Raw genomic sequence first — 24228 nt, 5'->3', positions numbered from 1 at the left:
TTATCCATATTTTTAACCATCACTTCAAAGGCAAAGTTTCATTATTTCATGCTTCTTAATACTCTGCTATCGCCTATCCAGGCTTATTCACAGACACGTTTAGAAACTCCTTAATTCCCAACGTTCAAAATTACCCAATGCATTTCGGTCATCCCGACCTTCTTTGGGGGTATCTACAATGTTAAAGATGAATATCAATGTGTATATGGACCAACATTTCAATTTATGATTTTCACAATGAACCTTGCTCCTGCTCCTAAAAAGTACTATCTAACAGCGTGATTTAACCGTGCAAATCGTTACTAGTTACAATGTTCACAACCCCATCCTGCAATTATAAGCTTCCCGCTGAATCTGCCCCAGTTGTTTTAACGCATACCTCTCTATGCCAGCGGTCTCCAAACCGGTCCTGGAGGACCGGATCCATGCCAGATTTTTTGGATATCCCCATTGAGATACATGTAGTTATTTTAAAAATCTGGCATGGATCCGGCCCTCCAGGACCGGTTTGGAGACCCCTGCCCTCCTAGTGAACATCGCACTGGAAACCATTTAAATATAACAACCCCTGCGTGCCATATGTAAACTAAACTCCCCTCCCCACCAGAAACCCTCTCGTGTCACCTAACAAAATTATCGCTCTAAAAACCTTTTCGAAATAATTAGTGTGTGTCGTGTATGAACCAACTCTTCTCCCCACCATAACCTATCGTATCTCTATCCTTAAATACACACATTACAAAAAAAAAACAAATCCTTATGTGCTAGCTACACACCTGCTAGTATAAAATCAGCTTGACTTCCTCATCTCCCTTCGGCAATCGTTGTAATCGTGTAGCTCCCTATACATCTCCATTTAAACTGATTCACCCACGTGTATAAAACTCCCACGTGCTCTAAACCCTCCGCCCGATTCACGCACTAGAGAAACTACTCCTGGTCTGTAAACCATTGTCTCATTGTTCAGTTTCATTACTCTAAAGCCCCAGGGAGGCCTAAGAGATGAGGCATGTGACCGAGATGAAGCGCAGAATGGTATCAGAACTGGTGCAGAAACCGCAACACTGGGATCAAGCCTAAATTTGGATTTAGCATTTTAACAGGGGGGTTTGAAACACAGACAATCCATTTTTCTATTTTTTTTACTTTTATACAATTTTAAGGTGTTGTTGAGGGTTCTTCCTTTTCACACGATAACCTGAACTGAACATCCATCTTTGTTGTGATTGCAGTGCTTGTGTTCTGCTATATCAGATTTGACCTTCAGGACACCAACCTTTTCTCTCTGTAATACTTTTGTATGCATTGAAAACGTGTCAAAATTGAGACTTGCTTTTTTTGACTATTGATAGGCCTTTTCTCTTTGACATGGTACTTCTGGTTCAACTAGTTGTTTCTGTTCAGTGCTTTCAGGATCATGACCTGGGCATATGTTTTTTTGGCCATCACTATGGTTTGTCCATCAAATAGGACAGGGTCCTCTATGTTTGCCAGTAGCGGCTGCTGCCAAAACCAAGTGGTGAGGTAGTGCGGGGTGGGTTGGGCGTTGTGGGGGATGTGGTTCTGTGAAAACGGGCCTTGTTATGTAAGGTTATGGTTCCGTCACGATTTTGGTGCGGCTAATGTGGAGTGAATTCGTCACGTTAGCTAGCGAGTTCACCACGTATTTGGAGATTTCGTTTCGAACATGGGTTCCATTTTGTTTAAGTCTCCATTTTGTCTTTCCATCACGCAGGCCGACGAATATGGTCGAACGAACGAAGCGGCCTGGCCTTCATGTATTGGTATATATTAACAGGGTCTTTCTTGGCTCCGAGGTGAATTGCAAGGATCTGATTCTTTCACCTGAAACTGACCCTGCCGAGTCAATTTCCCTGGTTTGATCGTTGTTTGAGATTGCCGATCATTGTTCAGGACATCGTTAACTTTTAGTCTCCTTACAAATGCTTTATCTTGCTCACTATCAGACATTGTTTCCTTTTCTATGTTCTTTATTACATGCATTGTGCTTTTCAATTATGGGTTTGTCCTGCTTGTGGAGATTGGATTTGGGACATTCCCAATGATTAACTTTGGGTTGGGACATTGCAAACTGAGCTTTTCGTCATGTGATACTTTGTTTAAGAATGTACCTCATTGGTTAACTTTTTGCGCAGTGGGAGTATGTTTGTAAAGGTTAATATTGTGTATAAAAGGAGATGTCTTGCTCTACGAATTTGAGCAGTCTCCTGAAATACCCCCATGCTGTATTTCTAGGATCACTGTTACTAGCTGCAGCTAATAAACTTGGTCTCTGACGCCACCCAGAAGTATTCCGTGTCTCTGTAAACCAAGACAGGTGAATCCGAAGACTTTGGGCGTGCCCCTGGCGCCGCTTGGTTCTAAAAACCCAGTTCTTCAGTTGGCGCCCAACGTGGGGCGACTTCAGCGGTACCGGTCCAAGCCCGAAGATTGTGAGGAGCTTCGTGAGGAAATTCTGGAAGAGGGCCCCCACTTCATCGACCCCGGCCTGTCGAATGTGGACTGAAGGTTTTTGCTGCCAGGCTTCCCCTTTCCGACGGCTATGAAGTACTGCTGCCCTGACTGTCGCCCTGTCTTGGACACTTTTGTGATGATTTGTAGAGCAAGACAATAGACGGTCTTCTGGTGGCGTGACAAGACATTTTGGTTAAGTATAAGTGGGTCGCTCCCATGACTTGGTTTGGTTTCTTGGGTTCTTTGATTTGGTTTTTGCAAATACCAAAGCCGAGAGGCTCGTACATTTGAGTATATCGTGTTTGATAACCCCTTGAAGTTTGAAGCTAGATTAGTGAGCGAAGATGCCTGGTCTTAGCAAACTTAGGAATTTGTTTTGTTGTAGTTGCAACAGGGATTCCCGATTGGAGGACTCGTGTCCGATACCTCCGGTTGGAACTCCGACTTATGAGCTCTATTCAAAGCATGGTGTGGGTCCAATTACCTATAATGAAGTATGGGTCCGCTATACACGTAAAGATGTTGTCTTAAAATGGCCACAACATGGTAGTTTCGAATCAGATGTTTTATATAATTTGGAAGTTGCGCTATTTAGGAAGAAAGCCCGGCCGGCGATGTTTGACTCTTTCCGCCTCTGGCGTAAGGAAGTCAAACAGCGAGAAATTAAGCAAGTTAAAAAAGATAGGAAAGATAAGAATATGTTGATAATGCAAGCTGCTAGGCAGTTTAAAGAAGATGAAGAAGATCGTGCGATTGAGGTGTCAGATAGACAACATTGCATAGCCATTGATAAGTGTTATCCGGCTTTGTCACCTCTTATCCCGAATGTGACTAATGACCCTGAAAAGGATCCCTTGATGTCGCATTTGTTGAGTTCACCACCCCCTTATGTGCAGAGTGCTACGGCACCTCCCCAACCCCGAGTTGTTCAACCTCCTGCTGTGGTTCAGCCACCCGTTCTTCCACAGTTGATTCTTTCTCCTCTGGCGCAGCCTTCTCTAGGGCCGCCAGCTTTGCCTTCTACTCCTTTGCCTTGAACTTCCTTCTCTACTGACCCTATGTCTTTGTCGTCTCAAAACACTTTGTCTCCTGTCCTCATGTCGACGACTTCTCCTTCTGCTCGACAACGAATGACTGAGACTGTCACTAGCCTTTTGTCTCCTCTTTTTGGGTCACTAAATATGACCCAGTTTCTGTACGGAAACAAACGCGTAGTCAGCTCCCGAGTTCTGAGGAGCGGGCAGTGATAGATCTCCTTGCTCGTAGATGGGTTTTAAATGCCTCTAGGTATGACCTGCAAGCGGTTATGGATGTTTTCCTACAGTGGGAAGCGCCAAAGCAAGGGTATGTTTTTGACGTTATGTGTACTTTCCTTCGTGAAGAGTGGGACGATGCTAAATTGGGTCCGATTCCATCGGAGTTACTTAATGTTCAGTCCGACTTTGCTAAAGGGACGATAGTGGGTTCTGATATTGAAGAAGCGGTAGAGACGCTCCTTTCGTTTAGGTGTAGACTTCCTTCTCAATTGTTGTTTGAACCTGATCCTTCTGTTAGGAGAAAAGTGAAGCAGTATCCGATGAGAGAAGTTCCTCCTGTATGGAGAGAGGCAGTTTTGCCTGATGTTAATCAGGGTATTCAGGGAGTACCGGCTCATTTTCAGCATATGTGAGTACATGTTCCTTGGAAGAGAGCTGAAGTTCTGGCCTTTAAGAAGACTCTACCTGACCCCCGTAAGAATCCTGAGGGTTATTATAAAGAGTTGTCCCAGACAGTTGATGCGTGTGTGATGAATTTAGCTGATATAGATATGTTGTTGGGGAATGTAGTCCCTCAACCTATGTGGGCGAAGATCCGTCACGAGGATCATGCAGTAGAGTTGGGAGATACTTTGGTTAATATTGTTGCTGCAGATGGTTGACAGGTAGGAGGAGCTAAACCTGAGCCTTTAGTTACGGATCTACCTGGTAGGATTATTACTTTAATGAAGACTTTCATGCCTCCTATGCGAGTGAATTGGGATAAGTTAGCAGCATGCAAGCAGAAGAAAGACTGATTTCTTCACTAGGTTTGAAGAAACATTCATCGATCATAGTGGTCAAGATATGAGTACAGAAGGTGGTCAAAGGTTGTTTGTGGATAAGTTTGTCTATAATTTGCTCCCCGAGCTTTGTAAGAAGTTGAAGGACTCTGAGAGTTCATGGGCTTGTTCTTCTTCGGCCCAGATATTGACTACTGCACAATATTACGAGAATAGAGATAAAGATGAGAAAGATAGAGCAGAGAAGAAGACTAAAGAATTGAAGATGAAGGTTCTTTTGCAGCAGGTGTATCAGCCTCGTTTTAGTCAGCGTGAGTTTCAGCAACCTCCACAGTTTCAGAGATTGTTGCAGAAGCCCGAGTCTTTTCCGCAGCGAGTTCCGGTAGGCCCTAATCAGTGCGCTTATTGTAGGGAAGAGGGCCACCTCAAGCATAGTTGTCCGATTCTGCTACAACGTGCGAATCGTACATCTGGTGTGAGAGGTCGAGGTGTTCAGCAAGTCCCTAGGGGTAGAGGACGTGGTGTGTTCCCCCAGAATGGACGTTCCTTTCCCCCACAGAATTCTATGAACTGCTGTGATCAACAGAATGCTGCGACTGTTCAGTCGGCTCAATAATATGCTGATGATTGCTATGTTGAGAGTGAGAATGCCGATTTTAATGATTGCTAGGACAGCCATAGACAAAGAGAGGGAGTAGTGTCGGTTCCAGTAGACCAGAGTGGACCTTATGTTAAAGTGATTACATCAGGTGTGTCAGAGCCTTTTCTTTTGGATACTGGTGCGTCGAAGAGTTCTATCATGCACTCTAAACTCCCTGGTGCACCTTTGTCTGGCTTGACGAATGTTTCAGTAGGTTTTTCTGGCGCCCCAGTTCGTAACCCGGTTTCTTGTCCTTTGTCTCTTTCTGTTGGGCCTTGTGAATTGGAAGCACCTCTGATTCTAACGACAGGTTATGGTGAGAATCTGTTGGGTTTGGACTTGTTGAAAAGATTGCATGCAACATTGTATTGTTCTCCTTCGGGAGTACATCTTACATTGGGTAAGAGAGTGATTTCTTCGATGTATTTGTGCAAAGATCGGTTTCCACTGGAATTGCGTTCTCTCCCTGATACTCTCTGGGCTACGGGTACAAATGATGTTGGCCTTTTGCAGATTCCACCATACGTTGTTACCCTCAAGGTGAATGCTAAGTTGCCTCGTATTCCACAATATCGAATCTCTGGTGATGGCGAGAGAGCTCTTTTAGAGATTATCTATGATTTGGTTGAGAAAGATGTGAATGAAGAAACGAGAGGTAATGTGTGTAACAGTCCGGTTTTGCCTGTTCTTAAACGTACTGACTCTTCCCAGCCACCTGTGTATCGGTTTGTGATCGACCTTCGAGAAGTGAACAAGATTGTTGTTCCGCAGTTTCCTGTTGTCCTGGACATTACTGCTTTACTGACTATGATCCCTGCTTCGGCTGCTTGGTTTTCTGTTATAGACCTGAAGAATGCTTTCTTTAGTATTCCTATTGCTGAAGAAAGTAGAGATATTTTTGGCTTCTCTTTAGGAGGCCGGAGCTTCCGGTTTAAGCGTGCTCCTCAAGGTTATTGTGAAAGTCCATCAATCTATAGTCAGGCTTTAAAGACTCAGCTTGATTCTTTTGTTTTGCCTTCTGGTGCGACTCTTATCCCGTACGTGGATGATTTGTTGGTTGCTGCTGATGATGAAGAGACTTGTAAAGAAGTTATGCTTTCTTTGTTACGGCATTTGTCTGACCTTCATCATAAAGTGTCACTTTCAAAGTTGCAATATTGCCGCCAAGAAGTGACCTACTTAGGTCATCTCTTGTCGAAGGAGGGAAGACGATTGACCCCAGAACGTATACAAACGATTGCGAAAATGACTGTACCATCCACACAGAGAGAAGTGCGTGCTTTCTTGGGTATCACCTCGTATTGTAGACAGTGGATTCCAAATCTTTCCTTATTGGCGAAAACTCTGTTGGCACTTACTCTTAAGGATACATCGAATCCTCTTCCTTGGTCTGATGAATGCCAGAGAAGTTTTTCTGAATTGCGTGATGCGTTGTGTTCGGCTCCGGTGTTGGGTACCCTCGATTACAGTAAGCCTTTTTCGCTGTACGTGCACGAGAGAGAAGGATGTGCGTTGTCAGTGTTGACACAACAGTTTGGAGACAAGCAACGCCCATGCGCGTATTTCTCCGCTACGTTAGATCCTGTAGCTAAAGCATTGCCGAGTTGTTTGAGAGCTACAGTGGTAGCGGCTGTTTCTATCCGACAGTCTGCTGGTCTGGTATTGGATAATACTTTGATTGTGATGGTCCCACATGCAGTGGATACCCTATTGTTGTTGTTGTACTACTTTATTCGATATTTACATATCATAAAAGTATAAACAATACAAACATAAAAACATATATTAAAAATCTACTATTCAATACATTTCATACCATGATCTAAAAGGATAAAAATCAGAGTATTTACATTTAAAACAATGGGTTCAATAATACATTAGCAGGAATCGGTGTATACATCAGTTTTGCCGCTAATCCTTTCTCTTGTCTTAAGCCAACAGTCTGGCGCGGATGAACCACGCACTGGCTAGATATTTAGCGACCCCACATACAACTAGCATGGATGTAACATCTGACAAGAGTATACGCAGGGCAGTTCTGGTCTCTCTCACACCTAGCTCTCTACATACCGGTTTTAACCATTTTATTCTATGTCTTTTATAAGCCCTACAAGCGAATAGAAAGTGTGGAAGTGATTTGCTTGTACATGGGCATCCTGGGCAGCCGGGAGAATGGCATGTGCCCCCCTTCCCTTCCATCCCTCAGTAAAGTTTTTCAGGGGTAGGGTCCTGTATCTCATTTTCAGGAAGAGAGACCTGTCCCTAGGGTTTTGGATAAAATCTAGGAAGGGCTCAAGTTTTTTACTGGGTTTGAATTCCATGAAGTCGGTTGTTAATGCCCCCCACTTGGCATGTTTTATTCCCTCCTCCTGGGCCCAATCCCAATATATTTTTTTGATGATGTGCTTGTGGGGAGGGGACTGGGTAGTCCATAATTCTCCTAAACCTAGCTTCAAAACAAGCTGCTTAAGTTTGGTTAGCCACGGTATCTTGTTCGCACTGTTCAATGTGATCAGCTCGTCACAGACCAGCACATAATTTGCCAGTTCTGGCGTCCTTCGCAGGCGCACCCAGAACAGCAAAGGGCGAAGGCGCAGCACATCAGCAATGGAATGTTTTCCCATATCTAAATAAAGAGGTTTTAGAGGCGTGGAGAGGGGAAGAGCAACCAGGTCCCTCACAAACTTGTTTTCTGCCCTTACCAGGTCAGTGGTGTTCTCACCTCCCCACAGCTCTGAACCATAAACAGCGGAGGCAACAGCCTTGCCCACATATGCTACCAGAGCAGGAGCTACAGGCCTGCTAGTAGATAGGCGCTGGTTTCTTAGGATCGCTCCTGAGGCTCTTTTGAGGTTTAGGAGCATCTTGGCCACATGGGCATCCCATTTCATTTGGTTGTTAATCCTAACGCCCAAGTAGTCAAACTCCTCCACCACCTCAAGTGGGTACCCATTTAGTGTTATGTGCACTTTCCTTGCCTTCTTATGAGCAGACAACACCATCAATTTCGTTTTAGATGTGTTGACAGTGAGCCCCCTCTCGTCACAAAACATGGTAAATCTATCCAGTAACTCCTGCAGTCCCGAGGGGGTTTTGGACAGGAGGAGGGTGTCATCCGCAAAGAGTGAGGTCAGTGTTTTCTGCCCCGCCAGGACTGGGGCATCCGCAGAGTCCTCCCTCAAATGGTCCACCAACCCATTAATAAAGAGAGAGAACAATGTCGGAGCCATCACACAGCCTAGCGGACCCCCCTCTGCACAGGCACCCTCCCTGTTAATTGCCCTTGGTCCCCCCATCTGATCCTGGCGTAATTTCCCTGGTGCATCCTTACAATCAGCTCCAAGAGGTAGGTGGGGAACCCCATGTCAACAAGCACCTTCCACAGCTTTTCACGTGGGACTAGGTCGAATGCTGTTTTTAAATCGATGAAAGCCAGGTATAGGCTGCCCTTGGCAACAGACACTGTCTTCCAATATACAGCACAAAACCTAAAGACCTGGTCAATTGTTCCCATGTTCTGTCTAAAACCGGCGTGAAAATGGGAGAGTATCCTGCCTTCCTCGGCCCAGGCTCCTATTCTTGTGACAATGACCCTGCCAACTACTTTCTAAATTACGTCAATTAGACTTATTGGTCTATAGTTGGCAGGGCCCTCCCTGTTGCCCATCTTGAATATGGTCACTACCTCCGCACCCTTCCACGACTCCAGTATAGGATTACTCTGGAGTAACTAATTCATTAGGAGGTCGATGAAGTCCGACCATAATTCAGGTGCATGCAGGAGTAGGTCGCCAGGTAGCCAACCGGGCCAGCTGCTTTATTTATTTATTTATTTAAAGCCACTTGTAGAGCGCCTGGTTACTGAAGAACAGGGTGGCCCGCGCTGAAAACTGCATTGACGCTAAAGGAAAGAGCACCGGAGGGCCAACTCAGGGGATAGGAAGGAAAGAGGTTAAGTGCGTGGGAATAGGAAAGTTTTAAGTTTTCCCCGGAACCTGGTTTCAGAGGGCTCCATACGGATCTCAAGTGGGAGCTCGTTCCAGCACTTAGAAGCCAGAAATCTGAACGAGCGGCCGCCCATCCTGGCTCTGGTCACTTTGGGGGTTTTGAACAACATTGCTCCAGAGGATCTTAAATTTCTGGTGGGCGGTGTGATGTAAGAAGGCCTTTTAGATACTCTGGCCCCGTGCCTTGAGCGATGCGATGGGCAAAGCATAGTGCTTTGAATTTAATTCGCTCCTCAATGGGGAGCCAGTGGAGTTTAGACAAGGCAGATTTCCCTGAGGCTCTGGGAGGAAGCTTGAGCACAAGACGTGCCGCAGCATTCTGGACACGCTGGAGTTTGTGGTGTCCCTTTTTGCTCAAGCCTAGCAACAGGGCGTTCCCATAGTCCAGATGGGGGGTTACTAGGGCATGAACAATGGTCTTCCAGGAGTCCATAGGGAGGAGGTCTAATACCTTCTGGAGAACCTTCAATACACTGAAGCATCTAGCCGAGATTTTACTGACATGAGGCATGTATGAAAGATTAGAGTCGAGTGTTATGCCCAAGTTGCGTACCGAGACCGCAGGACAAGGCAGTCGGCCTAATTCCGCAGGCCACCACATGTGGGACCATGCGGAAGAAGATTTTCCTACCACTAATAGCTCAGTTTTATCGCCATTAAGGCGAAGGCAGTTCTTATTCATCCACGCTGCCACAGAGAAGAGACAGTTGGAAAAATTAGTGGCATCCTCTCTGTGGTCAGGTGTGAGCTTGAACATCAGCTGGGTGTCATCAGCGTAGCTGACAATGCCCACCCCGTAAGTCTCCACTAGGCGAGCAAGGGGTTCCATGTAGATATTAAATAAAGTAGGGCTCAAACTAGAGCCCTGAGGAACCCCATGGCTCGCCTTCCTAAGGGAAGACTTAAAGGGGGGACAGTGCATCTGAAAATTCCTGTTCACTAGGAAAGACTCCATCCATGCAAGGGCGTGACCCGTTATTCCCATGCCGGATAATGGAGACAGCAGCGTTGAGTGCAGCACGGTGTCGAAGGCTGCACTCAGATCTAAAAGTACCAACGCTGCTGTCTCTCCATCATCCACTATATGCCTCAAACTTTCGGTGGAGAAAAGCAGGGCGGACTCAGTAGAGTGCCCTGCTCTGAACCCAGATTGTGTGGGGTGCAGGAGAGAATGTTCTTTTAGATAGCTCATAAGCTGTCTATTAACTACCTTTTCCACAAGTTTAGCGCAGAAGGGGAGGAGGGAAATAGGGCGAAGGTTTTGAAATTGGGTGATATGAATGTTGGCCTTCTTTTTAAGGGGGATTACTTGAGCAGTTTTCCAACCATCTAAGACCTGGCACTCTTGAAAGGAGAGTGACACCATAAGGCTGATGTAGTCTATTAATGTGGTCTCCATGACTCCCTTACATCTAGTCGGTGGACACACATCGCTGGGAGAGCCAGCTTGTGTGCTATTAGCGATGCTCAATAGCTCTTGTTTCTCAGGAGTATTAAAACACGTGAGACCGAGAGTCCCCGTGTTGCTTGTCTTGGCCATTACGAGTTTACTCGAACTGGCCTCATCCTCTGTAAAAGTGGCATAGATATTGTCTATCTTATTTACGAAGAAGTCAGCCATAGAGTCACATAGTTGTTTCGAGTGAGTGTCTTGAGCTTCCAACCTCGTAGGGATCGTAAGTTCCTTATAGATAGAAAAGAGTTCTTTTGTGGGATTGTCTGCTGAGTCAATTCTGCTTTTAAGATGGCAACTTTTTTCAAATCTCACTGGTTTGTAGTATTTATTTAATTCTCACTTATATGAGAGTTTGTCCTCAGGTTTGTAGGATTTCCTCCTGCTCCGTTCTAGCGTTTTGCATCTTGCTCTGGCCAATTTTAATTTTTCCGAAAACCAAGGGGTGGTTTTGGATTGCCTAGCAGGAGGCTTGGATGTCCAGGGGGCTATCTCATCCAAGGCAGTGGACAGCCATTTTTCGTAATTTTGCCAAGCCTCTAGGAGGGAGTTGCTGTAGGAGGAGGATTTTTTTGAAGGGCAAGTCTGAAGGCTTCTTGGTTAAACTTTTTCCAATTTCTTCGCTTCAAAGAAGGGGGTTTAACTAGTTTGTTTTCTGTAAGTGTGGTGTCAACCAGGATCGAGACGACATAGTGGTCAGACCAAATTATGCCAATCGGAGGGAAGGCTATAATACCGTCCCAGTTGGCAAAAATGGGATCTAGTAGATGGCCATGCAGGTGTGTAGGGGCGATGGAAAGTAGGTTAAGCCCCAATGCAGCCAGAGCTGACGCCACCTCCTGTGTCTCCTTACATTCCCTATCGTCAAAATGGAGGTTTAGATCGCCTAAAATGACGAACTTTTTGTATCGGAAAGCTGGCTGAGTGATAAAGTCAACAAACTGACTAACAAAACGTCCAGCTGCTCCAGGCGGGCGATATGTCAATAAGCCATTGACAACATTTCTAGGTCCTAGTTTGATAGAAAATAGGCCGCTTTCACTATGGGGTACATTGACTTTCGCTAAGGTGCATTGTAACTCGGACTTATGAATAAGGGCTATCCCTCCTCCTCTTTGTTTGTGCCTGTCTATCCGAAGAAGACAGTAACCCGGGGGAATGGCCTCAAGCACTTCAGGTGAAGAATCCAACCACGTCTCGGTTAAAAAGGCCACATCAGGTTTATTAGAGATAAGCAGGTCGTATAATTCAAGCCTATGTTTATTCAACGATCTACAATTTAAAAGTAACATGTTAGGATTTGATATAGCCTGAATGTTCTTATCGAGGGATAGGAAAGTATTATCACATAAATTACAGGCTTCCGGTAACCGATCAGCTTGGAAGCTGTGAGCGCAGCCAATCGCTACCCTGGGAAGTAGTAACAATAGCTCCTGTTTAGTGTATTGAATAGAATACCTTGTAGGGTCGGAGAAGTTCAGTGGTATCACGGGGTTAGGAGGACTCGTCCCGCGTCCCGGTCTGTCGCGGACGGGCGCAGACGGGCTGGACTCTGGCTTGACTCCGGCGCGAATGCGGCGCCCCAGCTGAATGCGTCCGCTGCGCGGAGCCATGGCCAGTTGATTTTATACAGGTGACTCACCCAAGATGGCCGCCGTAATCACTTCCACCCGAGTCCCAGGAATCCCAGGCCTAAAATCGTCCGGAAACTCTGGGGGGAGGCAGCGTTAGCTAGGTAAGTAAAACTAAAGTGCCAATGCAATTATTAAAATGAAATCTACACCCTTAAATCGGTGAGATGACAGCGTCGCAATTAAAAACGGCGCGCTGGTGCTGGGGGGGGAAGCGGACACACAGGGCAAGTGCTGGCAATACAATGAAAGTCTCAGGTTAAAAGAGGACCGCCCGGCTCAAGCCTCAGGCGAGTTATGCAGTGTTCTTGAGAAATGAGCCCCTGCCTTGGTTTTATACAGGTGACTCACCCAAGATGGCCCCGCTTTGCCCGGGGAAATATTTAAGATGGCCTCTTGTACTTCCCTAACGAGAAAAGGTTCAGATATACCAGAGGGATCAAGTGTAAGGGTGTTTGTTGGCAGTGTGCCTTGCCCTAAGGGTTCAGCCTCACTGTACAATTTTGCGAAGTGCAAGTACCATTGGTCTTCAGTGATATGGGTTGGCATAGGTCCTGCACCTCCTTTCTCAGAACTATTTATTAGATTCCAAAACATAGTGGGGTCTTTCAAGCAGGCCGCTTTTTTGAGTTCTAGCCAGTAGTCTTCCTCCCACTCCTTTTTAGCCAGTTTGTTGGTTTTCTGGTAGTCTTTTCGGGCTTCTCTTACAGCTAGTGGGTCTTTCTTCCTAATTGCAAACGCAATCACCTTTCTCTTAGCCCTGCAAACTGCAGTGTACCACGGGGTTCCCTTCTTACCAGGATTACTCTTAGGGGGCCCTCTCTTCGCACCCACCATAAAGAAGGCCCGATCTTCTCTGTTAGATTTTTATAGGGGTCAGCTGATTTACAACCTGGAACCTTCATGGTCTCAGAGGCCGCTAGATCAATTGTTCCAGCTTGTACTAACTCCTTAATACTAGAGAGTGTATCTTCATTACACCGGACTTTATTCCATTTTAGCTTTCGATTGCAATGCGTGACGGTTACTTCTTTAGAAAGCATTGTTGGGCCGTTCCTCGCTACCACTTTTTTTAGCCCTATAATTTTCATGCAAAGTGGATTGTGGTCACTATTGAGGTTCTGTGACAATTATAAGTGGTGTTTTCGACTCGTTCGAATATGGACGAGTCTGGTATCTATGAACCGCAAATGACGAGTTTAGTGGGTGTACGCGTTTTCGCTATGCTGACCTGGACCGTTCGTCTTATTCGTGGGTTTCTTCATCTGAACCCACGGGTTCCATTTTAGATACGGCATCCATTTTGTCTCTTGCCCTCAAGTAGCCAGCGAACGGACACTGTCCGCTTCGTGACCCTGGGATTCCCAAACTCTTGCGGAAGACACGTGTTCCTTTGAGGGTGCCTTTATGATGAGGGGGATGATACTGCGAAGGCAGATGGCCCCGCTCGAGGCTCATCTTGCCGTGCCGGTCTATTGTTTCAGCCGTGCATTGATTAGGCACGACTCCTTTGATCCTGCAATCATGTTTCCGATATCGCCCCCACACTCTTTTCAATCTGTTGTCTATCTTTGTCTTCCCTTGCACCTGTTTCTGACTCTTCCTTAAACTCGTTTACAGCCGGAATGGAATGTACTTAATGGTGGGATAATGTACTTTTACAGTTGGGAACCGGCGATGCTACTGTAATTATGTTCCGGGATCTTGAATACATGAAAGTAACCCTTTTGAAGTTTACTGTGGGAACTAAGTTGTAACCTTTTGTTCGCCATGTTGTGCTATGACGGAAATATGTATAAAAGGAGCGATCCACTGTTGCAATTTGAAGCAGTCTCCTAGAACCTACACATGTTGTACTTCTGTGTTCCCTGCAGTAAATAAACCTCGATCTTTGACGCCGATGGAAGTGTCCCGTGTCTCTGTCATTTGTACGCCGGAACAGGTAACCCACGAAGGTTTCAGGTGTTGTCCCCTGGCACCGCTGGGCCTTAAGAATAGCTCAGTCCTTCAGTTGGCGCCCAACGTGGGGCGACATCAGCGGTACCGGTCCAAAGTCCGACGATCGTGAGGAACTTCGTGTGAAATCTCCGAGGGAAGGTGCACCCCGCTTCATCGATCCTGTTGTCGAAATAAGTGGCCCGAAGACTTTTCCCGCGAAGATCCCCGCCTCCTGACGGCTGCGATGGACAGATGCCCTGACTGTCGACCTGTTTTGGCGCCTGGCGTAGTCCTTTGTACAGCGAGACGATAGACGGGCCTTCCTGGTGACGCCATTGCTCTTTCAGTTAAGTATTTGTGGGTCGCTCCCAGAGTCCTTGGTTGTTGTTGAAACTTGGTTGTTTGCATGGTTCCATTGCATTGTGGTTCTTAGTATTTGGTTCTTAGTTGTTGGGTTTTATTTGACGATTGCAATTGCCAAAAACCGAGGGTTTTGCATTTTTGCGTGGACATCGTAATCCGATAACCCTTGAAGTTTGTGAAACTCGGTTAGTGTGCACGATGCCTGGCCGTAGTACTTTGTTTAGTTGCTTTAAAATTTGCGGTGCGGATTCCCGATTGGAGGACTCATGTCCGATACCTCCAGCTGGAACTCCGGTCTATGAGCTATATAGTCAACATGGAGTGGGTCTTATTGCATATAATGATTATTGGATCCGCTACACTAAGGATGATGGTGTCCTTAGTTGGCCACCTCATGGTAGTTTCGAAACAGCAATTTTGGATAATCTAGAAGCAAAATTGTTCAAAAAGAAGTCTAGGCCGGCCATGTTTGATTCCTTTCGGTTATGGCGTAAAGAGGCCAAGCAGAAAGAAATCAAACAGCTTAAGAGAAATAAGAGGGAAGGTATTGTTACGACGATGAGAAATGCAGAGCAGTTTCAGCGAGACAAAGAAGAGAAGGAAAAGAAAGTTTTTGATAGATTACAACGTATGGCGGTGGATAAGTGTTATCCCATTTTACCGTCGAGTTCCGATAAGAAGGGAGAGGAAGCAGTAGAGGACCCTTTGTTGTCCTACCTACTGAAGTCACCACCTCCATACTCACAGGATACTACAGCCCCTGTGGTTCCTCCTGTTCCTCAACCTGTCGTTCCGGCAGCTGCTGGTCAGCCTGTCGCTGGTCCTGTTCTTCCAAATCCTCTTGTTCCCCAAGTCGTTCCTATTCCCTTACCTGCTCCTCTTTCCACTGCTCCACTGCCTATACCTTCTCAGTCTACTGTTCCCGCTACTTCTGCTCTCTTGGCTACTCCTACTGCTCCTACTGCTCCTGTGTTTAGTCCCCATGTTGTTGCTCCTGTACTTCTCTTCTCTTCTCCGTCTGTTCGTAGTCGCATACCTAATGCTGTTGCTAATCTTTACTCTCCATTTGGACCTATTCTTGGGTCCGATGTTTCCGATGTCCCTCAACGTCGAAGTCAAATCCCTGGTGGTAGGGAGAGTGATACGTTAATAAAAATGGCGCGTAATTGGATTAGGTATCCCGTTAAAAACACCCCGCGCATAATTTTTGAGACCTTTTCTCAATTTAATGAGCCCACACAGAGATTTGTGTTTGAGGAAATGTGTAAATGTTTACGAGAAGTAATGGATAATGATGAGGTAGACAATGTGCCGCCCGAAGTGACTGAACTCCAGCATCAGTTTTCGAGTGGTATGATTGTGGGTAGTAATGTTCGACGTGCTGTAGAACATCTTCTATCTTTTCGGCCTACTGTACTCCCTCGAGCACTGTTTAAGGACGAAACTGAGGAGTGGATGGAAACACCTGGTCAGTATCCCATGCGAGAAGTCCCCCCAGTGTGGATGCCAGGTGATGCGCAGGCTAATCCTATCATTTTGCCACACTTCCAGAGAGTTTGGATACACCTCCCATGGAAGCGATCGGAAGTTTTACAGGTGAAACAAACTCTACCTGACCCCCGCAAAAATCCGGCTGGTTATTATAAGGAGTTATCCCAATTAGTGGATGCTACTATTATGAACCTTGCCGATATTGACATGTTGTTCGGTAACGTAGTACCTCAACCAATTTGGGCAAAAATCCGTCAAGAGAATCACGTAGCCGAGTTGGGCGGTGATTGGGCGGCTCTTGCGGCGGCCGACGGACGACAAGTTGGTGGGGCTAAGCCTGAACAGCTTATTGAGAATTTGCCCCAGAGGATTATTACACTTATGAAGACACTTATGCCAGCAATGAGAGTTAATTGGGATAAACTGTCTGCGTGCAAGCAAAAGAAGGACGAGAGTGTCTCCGATTTCTTTACGAGATTTGAGGAGGCATTCATCGATCACAGTGGTCAGGTTATGAGTACTGAGGGAGGTCAGCGATTGTTCATCGATAAATTTGTATCGAATTTGTTGCCTGACCTTAGCAACAAATTAAAAAATTCCGAGAGTTCGTGGGCTGTTTCTACCGCTGCTCAGATATTAGCCACGGCTCAATATTACGAAAATAGAGAAAAGGAGGAAAATGATCGTGCGGATAAGAAAACAAAGGATCTCAAAACGAAAGTTTTGTTACAGCAAGCGTATCCGCCGCGCTCGAATCAGAATGACTCTCGGCAGCAAAATAGATCACAATCACAATTTTCTAGGTCGCAGCCGCGTAATGACTCTTCCACGCCGAGATCTATGCTCGGATATAATCAATGTGCATACTGTAGAGGTGAGGGTCATTTGAAGTTTGATTGTCCGGTTTTGCGCGACCGAAATAATGGTGGCTCGGTTCGAGGAGGTCGTAGTGGTCCTCAACAGGCTTCGCGTGGTAGAGGCCGTGGTGTTACTCAAAATCAGAACGAGCGTTCTAATAATTCATCAGATTCAAATAATTGCTTTGATCAGCGTGGTTCTTTGTCAGGTAGATCTGCACAGTATCATGTGGATGACTGTTACGTCGAGCATGATATTGATGACGGTAACTACTAGGACAGCCACAGACAAAGAGAGGGAGTAGTATCAGTTCCGGTTGATCAGAGAGGGCCTTACGTCGCAGTTGCCACATCGGGCATAGTTGAACCTTTTCTGTTGGACACTGGTGCAGCGAAAAGTTCCATCATGCATTCGAAACTCCCTGGCGCACCTTTGTCTGGCTTAACGAATGTTTCCGTTGGATTCTCTGGCGCCCCCGTTAGCAATCCGGTTTCCAGCCCTTTGCCCCTCACAATTGGGCTTCGTGAGCTGAAAGCTCCTTTGATTTTGACTACTGGTTGTGGTGAGAATCTTTTGGGCCTGGATTTGCTGAAACGGTTATATGTGACCCTGTACTGTTCTCCTGCGGGAGTGGAGCTTACTTTGGGTCAGAGAGTGATCTCTCCTATGTATTTGTCAACTGATAAGCTCCCACCGGAACTGAGTTCCCTTCCTAAGTCTTTGTGGGCTACAGGTCCCAATGATGTGGGCCTGCTGGACATATCACCTTATGTTGTTCAATTGAAATCGAATGTACGGTTGCCACGTATTCCCCAGTATCGTATCTCTCTCGATGGTGAACGAGCGTTGTTAGCGATCATCTATGATTTGATCAAGAAAGATGTTATAGAGGAAACTCGGGGAAATGTGTGTAACAGTCCTGTGTTACCTATTTTGAAACGAACTGATCCATCTAAGCCTCCTGTGTATCGTTTTGTCATTGATTTACGGGAGGTGAACAAAATTGTGATTCCACAATTTCCTGTGGTGCCTGACATTACGGCTTTACTGACTCTGATTCCAGTCTCTGCTTCTTGGTTCTCAGTGCTCGATCTGAAGAATGCTTTCTTTAGCATTCCGATTGCTGAGGAAAGCAGAGATCTATTTGGCTTCTCATTAGGAGGTCGCAGCTTCAGGTTTAAACGCGCTCCACAGGGCTATTGTGAGAGTCCATCAATTTACAGCCAAGCCCTGAAGAGTCAACTTGATGCGTTTGTGTTACCGGCTGGTGCGGCTTTGATCCAGTATGTTGATGACCTGTTAGTGGCTGCCGAAACCAAAGAGATTTGCAAAATTGCTACAGTATCGCTGTTACAGCATCTCTGTGACTTACATCATAAGGTGTCACCTTCTAAACTGCAATATTGTTGTCAAGAAGTAACCTATCTAGGTCACTTATTGTCAAAGGAGGGAAGAAGGTTGACCCTAGAGAGAATTGCAGCGATCGCTCGAATGACTGTGCCAACAACTCAAAGAGATGTGCGTGCCTTTCTAGGTATCACGTCATACTGCAGGCAATGGATTCCAAATTTTTCATTGCTAGTGAAGCCATTGGTAGCACTCACGTGCAAGGATGTTCCAACTCCTTTGCCATGGACTGAAGAGTGTCAGAAAAGTTTTTCTGAATTGCGTGATGCGTTGTGTTCGGCTCCTGTGTTAGGTACTCCTGACTACAGTAAGCCGTTTACACTATACATTCACGAGAGAGAGGGTTGTGCGTTGAGTGTCCTGACGCAGCAATTTGGTGGTAAGCAGCGTCCATGTGCATATTTTTCCTCGACCTCGGACCCAGTAGCTAGAGCGTTGCCGAGTTGTCTAAGAGCGACAGCGGCGGCTGCGGTTTCCATCCGACAATCTGCAGGATTGGTCATGGATAATATGCTTACGGTGATGGTTCCGCATGCAGTTGACACTCTTTTAAATCGTACAAAAACCCAACACTTGACGAGCGCAAGGTTGTCCGGTTATGAGTTGACGCTTTTGGCAAGTCATATACAAATAAAGCGCTGTAATGTACTAAACCCGGGGATGTTGTTGCCAACCCATATGGAATCAGATGATGTACCACCACATGATTGTTATTTGCGAACTGAGGAAGAAACGAAGGGTCGTGTTGACCTAAAAAACACTCCATTGGCAGATCCCGATGGTACTTTGTATGTTGATGGTTCGTGTTTTAAGTTGCCAAATGGTGATGTGACGACTGCGTATGCTGTGGTGACGTTGAGTACGGTTGTGGAAACTGCGAGATTGAGTCAGAATTCCGCGCAGGCGGCAGAGTTGATTGCGTTGACGAGAGCGTGTGTTTTGTCGAAGGGAAAGCGAGTGAATGTGTTTACTGATAGTCAATATGCATTTGGCGTTGCACATAGCTTTGGTCGTCTGTGGAGAGAAAGAGGATTTATGACATCGCATGGCACGAAGATCCAACACGGACAGCTCGTGAACGATCTTTTGGACGCACTTACATTGCCTAAGCAAGTGGCGATTATTAAATGCTGCGCGCACCGAAAGGTGACGGATGATGTTGGTCGTGGTAATGCGTTTGCGGATGAGATTGCTAAAGAGACAGCTAAGAACCTTGCAACCCGAATGTACGTTACGAGTTCAGTAAGGTGGCCGGCAGAGACTGGTATGTGTGAGGACACTGTTGAGAGCGTGAAAGCGATTCAGAATGAGGCCACCGAAACTGAAAAGACTAAGTGGAAAGAAAGTACGGGAAAGTTAGATGCGCACAGATGTTGGATTGATTTGTCGGAAAGTCAGAGATGGATGTTGCCGGATGCATATGTGCTGACCGTTGTGACTATGGCTCACGGCTTGTCACATATTAGCGCGAAAGGTATTTGCAAGTTGCTGTCCCCTGTATGGAAGAATGATGGTATTGCTAAGTGTGCTGAGAGAGTGGTTAAGAATTGTATGGTATGCATGATGTACAATCCTGGCAAGGGCACTCCTACTCCACCTGGCCATTTTGCTCCTCCTACATGTCCCTTTGAGGTTATCCAACTGGATTTTATCCATATGGAGAGATGCAATAATCTGAAGTACGTTTTAGTTGTGGTTTGCGCATTCTCCAGATGGATCGAGGCTTATCCTCTTAAAGATAATACTGCCTTGTCCACAGCGAAGGTCCTACTGAAGGAATACTTTCCTCGGTATGGAATGCCACGGATTGTATGGTCGGATAACGGAAGTGAGTTTGTGGGGAGTGTGATGCAGAGTGTGTGTAAGGGCCTTGGAATTTGACACAAATTCCATAGCGCCAATCATCCCCAATCAGCAGGTTTAGTTGAAGGGTACAATGGTACTCTGAAACTGAAACTTGCTAAAATTTAAGCTACGACTGGTTTGTCATGGCCTGATGCCTTGCCTCTGGCTCTCTTGTCGACCAGGGCGACTGTACACTCTCGAGTAGGGCTTAGCCCATATGAGATTGTGTTCGGCCGTCCTGCGAACATTTGGGGGGTCCCGAGGCCTAGGGCCTTTGATAGTCTTTAGTACCCAATGTTAATTGATTATCTTCATGATCTGACTGCTAAACTGAGGTTAATTCATCAACAGGTCTTTGAAGCTTTACCGGCACAGACTGAGGGTCCTGGACATCGGCTCCAACCGGGTGACTGGGTGGTCACCCGCAACTTCGGCAGGAAGCGCAATTTGGAGCCGAGATTCGTTGGGCCATTCCAAGTCCTCTTAGCCACAAGGACTGCAGTTCGTCTGGAAGGCCGGAAAAATTGGGTGCATGCCACCCATACAAAAAAAGTGCCTATTCCTTTACCAGCAGATTCTTGGGTGAGGACCGGAATTGCTGCAACTGAAACAGAGACCCCAACAAAATTTGTGCCGTTCAGTGATGCTCAACCTGTAGGAGACACTTCATTGCAGTCGGATACATTTGTTGAACCTTTGCCATTGGAGAACTCGAGACTTGAACTACCATCTGATCGACAGGACTCTGTTCCGCAACCTGAACAATTATTTGAAGAGCAGACTCGTCCTGGAAGAAGCAGATATTTTCTTCGTTCTCACAACAAAGACTAATAAAACTTTTTGTTTTTGCCCCTTTTTGAATTCATATTACCCCCCCTTACTGTTATTTTGAACATTATGAACAATTGCATCTTCCATTAATCCTTGAGTTCTTTTCCACGTATGTTTTTTTTTCACAGCTAGGAGATTCGCATTAAAATTGAATGTTTGATTAAAGAAAACCTCACATCCGGGTTGACCGTAGGGCCGTGCGGGTACTTCCTTCTGTTTAGCAGGTTCCTGACACTAGGTCGGTACTTTTGTCGATTCCTGGGAACTCCTGGGAATTGATAATCGCTACTCAGAACGAAGTGCGTCAAGAACGTTGTGGACGGTTTTTAGAGGATGGAATTCTCAAAGCTGTCGGAAGTGGAGAAGATGCTAGCTCAAACATTGACGTTACCTAGGGTTGTACGAACAAAATGCTTTCTGTTTCAGGTGTTCCTGCTGTTCTTAACGGTTTCCATGCTACTGGTGGGTGGAGTGTATTTTGGACTACAGTCGTTATTGCCTTCTGCTTTACCTACTTCTTCTTCTGAACCGAAATCTATTCCTACTGTTTCTCCACATTCCTTTCACCCTCTACCCCAACACGAACAGATTAGACGTGCGGAATTCATGAATAACTCCTTTGTCCAGCTTCTTCATCAACATCAGTTGGTGATGAACACTACAAACTGTTGGGTGTGTGGTTTAATGCCACATACCATGGATAGGGGAATTCCGTATTTGGTCCTTCCGTATAGTTCCCAGGGGTCAGCTCGAGCATTCCAAACTATGTTTCGTAGCGCACTAGATTCCAACCCCCATTGAGAGCCACGCACTGCAGATCATGGTCCTGGCCCGTACCACAAGCCTTTGGCAAGAGCGATTGCTGATTTAGATAGAGATATTTTTGACGCATCGCTTATCCCAGAGGAAGAGGTGCGAGCATACAGGGGTCTGAGTGAGGCTGAGTATAGCATGTCAGTGGGTGATAGCCAGCTTAAAAGCTCGTCTCCGATCTGGATCGTACCCCATCTTGGTAATTTCTGCTTGAAAGGTCTTGGCCGAAGCCCGCGAGCTCAGCTCGGGAGGAGTGCTTGCACTGAAACGTATGTTTTACCAACGCTCTCTTCCCCTGTTCTTCTGACTGCCAAGGGTACATACTTTGTATGTTACGACCGCGCATATACATGGTTGCCTTGTGACTTCTCGGGCACCTGTTATATTGTGAATCTGTTGCCGCCGACCTTCACAGTTGGGTCGGATTATCACAAGACTAGAGTTGTGAGAGGCGTTATTAGCGAAGAAGACACTGCCGGTCAAGAAGCAGGAGACTTCTTTAAGGGTTTCCTGCCGTTTTGGGGACCTATGATCAATAGTAGGAACCTGAGACAGTTGACTCGTGTGGTGGAATCGACTGCTAATATAACTGCAAGTGCTCTTGGTAATCTGACAGCAGAGCTTCAGGCGGATAGGCTTATGACGTTGCAAAACCGTATGGTTTTAGACGTTGTTCTTGCAGATAGAGGTGGTGTATGTAAGGTGATCCATTCGAGTTGCTGTATTTTCATCCCTGATAACGCTCCAACTGTCTATCAAGCCATCTCGAAGTTGCACAAGATCTCCGAGTCCATACACGTGGACGTAGGTGATTGGACGCTACTAGGATGGTTTTGGGGCCTGATGTCGACGTGGGGTTGGAAGATTCTGATGATCATTGGGGTTGTTGTAGCATTTCTGTTCACGTGTTGTCTTTGCGTACAGTGTGGTCCTGCCTTATGTGGCTTTTGTGCTACGACGTGTATAAGACGGCCATCTGTTACCAAGGAAGCATTGATGGATAGAATGATGTTGCAGCAACATCTGAATGATATGATGAATATCGAGATCGATTCTGATATCGACTAGTGCTTGCCTACTTGAGGGCAAAAGGAGCATCTGAGGTTCTGTGACAATTATAAGTGGTGTTTTCGACTCGTTGGAATATGGACGAGTCTGGTATCTATGAACCGCAAATGACGAGTTTAGTGGGTGTACGTGTTTTCGCTATGCTGACCTGGACCGCTCGTCTTATTCGTGGGCTTCTTCAGCTGAACCCACGGGTTTCATTTTAGATACGGCATCCATTTTGTCTCTTGCCCTCAAGTAGCCAGCGAACGGACACTGTCCGCTTCGTGACCCTGGGATTCCCAAACTCTTGCGGAAGACACGTGTTCCTTTGAGGGTGCCTTTATGATGAGGGGGATGATACTGCGAAGGCAGATGGCCCCGCTCGAGGCTCATCTTGCTGTGCCGGTCTATTGTTTCAGCCGTGCATTGATTAGGCACGACTCCTTTGATCCTGCAATCGTGTTTCCGATATCGCCCCCCACACTCTTTTCAATCTGTTGTCTATCTTTGTCTTCCCTTGCTCCTGTTTCTGACTCTTCCTTAAACTCGTTTACAGCCGGAATGGAATGTACTTAATGGTGGGATAATGTACTTTTACAGTTGGGAACCAGCGATGCTACTGTAATTATGTTCCGGGATCTTGAATACATGAAAGTAACCCTTTTGAAGTTTACTGTGGGAACTAAGTTGTAACCTTTTGTTCGCCATGTTGTGCTCTGACGGAAATATGTATAAAAGGAGCGATCCACTGTTGCAATTTGAAGCAGTCTCCTAGAACCTACACATGTTGTACTTCTTGTGACTTCTGTGTTCCCTGCAGTAAATAAACCTCGATCTTTGACGCCGAAGGAAGTGTCTTGTGTCTCTGTCATTTGTACGCCGGAACAGGTAACCCACGAAGGTTCCAGGTGTTGTCCCCTGGCACCGCTGGGCCTTAAGAATAGCCAAGTCCTTCACTATCCTGCGTTTCCAAAACCTCCATATCTATTAGGTTCACCCAGGAACTAATGTGGAGCATGATATAATCAATGCGCGACGGGCAAGATGGTCTGTTATATGTCATTGCCCCATTGGGGTCTGAGGGTGTCCTCCCATTTAGAGCACGTAATTTGTGTTCTAGCGTTAAAGCATTCAGTTGTATGGCTCTAGCAGACCATTTCTTAATAGGGGCCTGATTTAATGGAGGGATGGAGTGCCTTGCGTCCTCATCGCTGGCTCCCGCCAGATCTTCTTCAGCTAGGGGTTCATATGTACAGTTCATATCTCCACCTATGATGATAGTGGCCAGGGGATGAATGCCTACTAGAGCTGTCTCAAAAACTGCTATTGTTGGGGAGATATGACCACCCGGGGTACCCCTGGCATATACACAGAACAGTTCTACTGGA

This window comes from Lissotriton vulgaris, chromosome 5 (assembly GCF_964263255.1).
Source record: "Lissotriton vulgaris chromosome 5, aLisVul1.2, whole genome shotgun sequence".
Taxonomy (NCBI): domain Eukaryota; kingdom Metazoa; phylum Chordata; class Amphibia; order Caudata; family Salamandridae; genus Lissotriton; species Lissotriton vulgaris.
This window is presented reverse-complemented; position numbering follows the sequence as displayed.